The 5,770-nt window shown below is 39.0% G+C and overlaps 1 pseudogene; it reads right to left on the reverse strand.

Annotated features, from left to right (window-relative positions):
• Positions 1-249: 249 nt before the first annotated feature.
• On the reverse strand, positions 250-1,156 carry LOC132684580 (large ribosomal subunit protein uL24 pseudogene; annotated as a pseudogene).
• Between the last annotated feature and the right edge of the window lie 4,614 nt (positions 1,157-5,770).

Below are 5,770 nucleotides of genomic sequence, written 5' to 3' on the forward strand. Positions count from 1 at the left end.
TATATGTAAAATGTTTTAAAGACTACCCAAGCACCAGGTAAATGTTGGCTATCATCATAAATAGACTAACTTAATTCCCCTATTTCAATACCATACCCTATCCACAATAATGCCAAATGTTGATCCATCCAGGTGTCTCTCTCTCAATCTCTCACTCTCTCCTGTATGTGTGTGTGTGTGTGTGTGTGTGTGTGTGTGTATAGTTATTTATTATTTTGTTTTCACAAAATTATTAATCAAAACAACAAAAGCAGATTTACAGAGCTATGTGTCAATAACAAAACAAGAACGAAACAAAATGTTTGAGAGACATCTTGAAAAGTTTCAAAGGAATACACGTCAGGCTAAAAGTCTACAATTAAACCATGGTTGCACAACAGGTTATATTCATTCTTGCATTTTCTCATTAAGTTCTTATATTTGCCTTTCTCTTTTCAAACTTGTCAGGATTTGGCTTTGCATTCAAGAATTTTTTTTCTGATCTTTGTCCAGTTTTAGCCTAGTGAGAACCACCTCTTAGGGGTGAGAAAATAGATCTTGCTTGTGTGAATGCCACATGGAGAGTTGTACCATTAGCCTTCTCATGCTGTACCCACTCCATGTAGATGACATATATCTTTCTGTACACTTGGACTAACTTGCCAGTTTGGTGACCTTTGCAGTGTCCTTGAACCACCTGGCCCTCATCATCCTTGTTACATGGGCCTGGCACATTGTACTTTTGCTGCAGCTTCTTGGACATTGGGAAAGACAGGATCTTCCTGTGCATGTGCAAGGGGGCATTGAGGGGGCGTTTGAGATTTTTGCTGTGGTCCAAGGTCACAAAGGAGTTGAACTTCATGGTGACCATCTACCTGGCACTGGGCAGTCTCCTTTAAATTTTATTTTTTGAGAGTTACTGACAATTTGCCCTTCCAAACAGTAGGAGTATACACATTGTACATGATTTTTGGTAGTGCTTACTTTCCTACACACTCATCTGCACTAGGTATTATCAATCCTTTCATACTTTCCAATCGTATAGATGAAAAATGGTATCTCCTTTTAATATGCATAGAAAGTCTTTGAGATCTTCCTGATCCAGAGCTTTTGATTCTAATACTGGGAATTACAATGAACTTGTCAGGTCAAAAGAGAAGCTATCTTACAATCTTTGAGAAGGCAATGCAGTTGAGTGAATCAGCAAAAAAAAAAAAAAAAAAAAATCTGCAGTGAGCCTGCTTTGGTTGAAGCCTGTCTTTAAGCTAGAGTGTGACCATGGGTGAGTCCCCTAACCTCTGAAAGCCTCAGTTAGTTCATCTGTAAAATGGGGATAAAACTAGTTATTCCCTTAGATGATTGTAAGGATTAAGTGATGATGAAAAAGAGCTGAGAACTGTGCCTGGCTCAGGTGCTCATGCTCAGTAAAAATCAGTCCTGGGCAATCCCCAAAGGGAGCAGCCACTCACACTACCTCTGCCTCTGCCTCCAAGAATTATGCGTGTGACCTGGCACATTATCTTTCTTTTTTGGTCTTTTGCAAATGCTGTTGTTGTTTTTTTTTGTCATATGTGAGCAATCATTTTCTCTAAGTTCTGTAGGTTATAAAAGTGCACTTGTTAAGAACATTTAATGCTCTAAATGTCTCATTGGCTAGTTTATCCTCATGATATCCTCATGAACTAGGCAAACAGGCAATGCTATCTCTACTTTACATCAAGAAAGTCAAGGCAGAGAAAGCAAAAGAAGCTTCTCTAGGTTAAAAGAATAAGTTGGATGGGGCGCCTGAGGGGCTCAGTGGGTTGAATGTCTGACTTGATTTCGGCTCATCAGGTCACGATCCCAGGGTTGTTGGATCGAGTTTCATCCTGAATGTGGAGCCTGCTTAAGATTCTCTCTCTCTCTCTCTCTCTCTCTCTCTCCCTCTGCCCCTCTCCCCAGCTCACTCTCTCTCTCTCTAAAATAAAAATGAAAAAATGAAAACTAAAAGAATACATTGGTAGCAGATTTTGGATGAAAATCTCAATTTTAGTAGCTAGGAAATGCCAAAGTGTGGCTTTATTCCAGGGGAGCTAACTTGGTGTAATATATGAATGCCTACTCTAGTAAGTCAGTAAGGATGAATTATAATTAACATAAAAGTTATCCATAGACAAACACACTTCATTTCTAAAACATCTAATGGTTTTTGGAAACTGCGCAAATAGTTAAAATATTACAAATGCATCGGAATTAATATTAGCAGCACACCCATCTTGTAAAGTAATGAACAAAGTTGCTGTTATATTTGTATTATAAAATAAGGCAAATTAACCTAATTTTGCCTATTGTTTAATAGCAGGGACGGATCCTTAAAAATAGTTGTCAGTTCCGAGTCTCATAAAGCTTCCTGAAAATTACCTCAAAAGAATTGAGGCACAGATATATTATCAAATGAGAAAAAAAAATTTATAATTAAAAACAAAATAATAACCTAGTCCCAAATTACATGAAGCAAAAATGGGTATAACTGAAGGGAGAAATAGAAAATTCAACAGTAGTTGGAGATTTCAAAATCTACCTTCCCATAGCGGATGGAAGAATTCGTCAGAAGATCAATAAGGAAGTAAAAGACTTGACCAGCACTGTAAACGCCACAGACCTAACAAGACATCTATAAAATACTCCAGTGGAACACAGCAGAACACCGTTAAAGACAGCAGCAGAATGCACCCTCTCCTTAAGGGCCCGTGGAGCAGTCTCCATGATCAACCACATGCGAGGTCATGCAACCGGCCCCACGAAGTTTAAAAAGACTGAAATCATTCAAGTTATGCTGTCTGAGGACAGCGGAATTAAATTAGATATCAATAATAAAAGAAATCTGGGGAAATCACAAATACATGAAAATTAACACACTCCTAAACAATCAATGGGTCAAAGAAGAAATTACAAAGGAACTCAAAAACTGCTTTGAGATCCATGAAAAGGACAACACAAATGTCAAAACTTCACTGGACGCAGTTAAAAGTGCTTTGGTTATGGTTGTAAATATTATTTGGCTGTAAAAAGGGATGAAGTGCGGGACGCCTGGGTGGCTCAGTCGGTTAAGCGACCGACTTCAGCTCAGGTCATGATCTCCCAGTTCATGAGTTCAAGCCCCACCTCAGGCTCTGTGCCGACAGCTCAGAGCTGGGATCCTGCTTCAGATTCTGTGTCTCCCTCTCTTTCTCTCTCTGCCCCTTGCCAGCTTGCGCTCTGTCTTTCTCTCTCAAAACAAACCTTAAAAAAAAAGGGGGGGGGGATGAAGTGAGGAGGCTCATGACATGGAAAAACCTTGAAAATAATCTGAGGGGAAGAAGCCAGTCACAAAAGACCACACATTGTATGATTCCATTTGGAAAAAATGTTCAAAATAGTCAAAGCTATAGAGAAGAAGGTAGATTAATGGCTTCCTAGGGCCGCGGATTTGGGAGAAATAAAGAGTCGCTGTTAATAGACATCGGGCTCCTTTTCTGGGTGATGAAAATGTTCTAAAATTGATTGAGGCGGTGGTGGTAGAACACAACGAGAAATCATGGAGTTATGCACTTTAAATGGATTAATTAAATGGTATTCGAATTATATTTCGGTAAAGCTGTTTTTCAAAAGCAAGTTAGATGTGAAGATTGAAAAAAAAATCCCGTGAATGTTGCACAAAAGCTAAATTTTATATGTTAATAATTGGATGCTCTTTTTCTTTTTTCTCTTTTTCTTTTTTTTACCTGACAGGCATGATTTTGAATTTTGTAAAATAGTCTCATCTTGAGACTAACAACTTTTTTAGTTGTTTTACTTTTCCACCTTCTTTTCCCTGGACATTTCTTGACTTATCGCATGTTTAGACACAACCACCAAGGGCATGTAGTCAAATTTGTGTAGCCCAAAGTTGATGTGGTGACAGTAGGAGCATTGTGACATAAAGGCAAATAGTCTCGGCCCCAGTTGTGTAAATTTCTGGGTGTTTTAAAACAAATTCCCTTTTAATTTTTGCAGTTCCAGGGGCACCTGGGTGGCTCAGTCAGTTAAGCGTCCAACTTCAGCTCAGGTCACGATCTCATGGCTCGTGAGCTCGAGCCTCGTGTCAGGCTCTGTGCTGACAGCTCAGAGCCTGGAGCCTGCTTCAGATTCTGTATCTCCCTCTCTCTCTCTGCCCTTCACCTGCCCATGCTCTGTCTCTCTGTCTCTGTCTCTCTCTCAAAAATAAACATTAAAAAAATTAATTTTTGCAGTTCTAGCTTAAGGAGAGCTTTAAATTTTCCCTTAGGTCCTAAAGCAACAAGAAAGAATTGGACCTTTTTTTAACATTCGATCTCTTCTCTTCCCTTCCCTTCCCTTCCCTTCCCTTCCCTTCCCTTCCCTTCCCTTCTCTTCTCTTCTCTTCTCTTCTCTTCTCTTCTCTTCCTCCCTTCACACAGCTCAAGGAGATTTACTGTTGCTATTTTAACCAGGTTCAGCATCTGAAGAATTTATGCCATTTGGCTTCCATGACGTGGCTAAGGAATTATGTCTGGTTTAGCACATTCCATGAGTGAGACAGGTGGATTTTGTGCATCCTTAAGAGATCTTCCTGTGTATTTTTAAGAAATACTTAAATTTTAATTTTAAAGAAAACTTAAATTTTGCAATAATTGTTTTCCATTAGCTACTCAAGTTTCTTTACCCTGACATAGTAAATATCTTCTCATGGCATGTTCTCAGACTGTTTTTTTCTAGACTGTTCTTTAGCCTTTATGTTGTGTGTGTGTTTATATATACATGGTGTATGGGGAAAGAGACCCCACGTTAATCCTGCAAGTAATGTATTTAGAGTTGATGTCAAAACTGTAATTTTAGCAGAGGGTATTTTTAAATTTGATATTTGAATAGTTTGTCAAATGTCACATTATTTTAAATATAGACCGAAAGTGTTTTTGTATTAAGCTCCATAAGTGTGTGGGTTGAAATCAGGCAAGTTAAATGCAATTGTGAATTTTAAACAGGAACATTTTTAAGCATTCTCCTTTGGGGTTTGATTACTATTTATACTGGATTTATAAATTTTGAAATGAGCAGTCACTCTTGTCTATCTGTTCGTGTGCCAACATCAACATTGAATATATCAAGTAGTTATTTATGCAATATTTAGACAAGCAAAGGAGAGGGAGGCAATTATTATCTGTAGATCCTACCCACACAACTTAGAGTAACTTCAGAGAAAATGGTTTAGTTGTCCACACAATTGAGTTTTGTTGGCTCTGCCCTGACCATTTATTTATTTATTTACTGTTTATTTACTTACTACATTTATTTATTTTTGAGCTAGTGAGGGGGGTGGCAGAGAGAGAGGGACAGAGGATCCAAAGAAGACCCCATCCTCTCGCAGAGCACAGCCCAATGTGGGGCTCGAACCCACGGACCCTGAGATCATCACCTGAGCTGAAGTCAAGACGTTTAACTGACTGAGCCACCCAGGCACCCTTCCCGTGAACATTTAGTTGATGACACAATTCTTCCTGTTCATCAGCCTATGTCTACTGTCTACACCCGACCTCTGCTGTCCGCGGCAGTCACAGCGATGGTGGGGAATTAGGCAGGAGTTCTGTCTCAGCAAAATCAAGCTGTAGGGATCTCTGTTCATTACAAAACTTGGTCTCATAGAACCCTAAGACCCATTTCTGTTTTGGTGGCCATCGAGAAATTGCCAGATGTAACCTCACTTGGATAGAAGAAATTAACCTTTTTAAAAGGGTATAGAGAATTAAGATTGGTTTTAAAAAGAGAATACCACACT

The sequence above is a fragment of the Panthera onca genome, chromosome D2, assembly GCF_046562875.1.
Source record: "Panthera onca isolate mPanOnc1 chromosome D2, mPanOnc1 haplotype 2, whole genome shotgun sequence".
NCBI classification, from domain to species: domain Eukaryota; kingdom Metazoa; phylum Chordata; class Mammalia; order Carnivora; family Felidae; genus Panthera; species Panthera onca.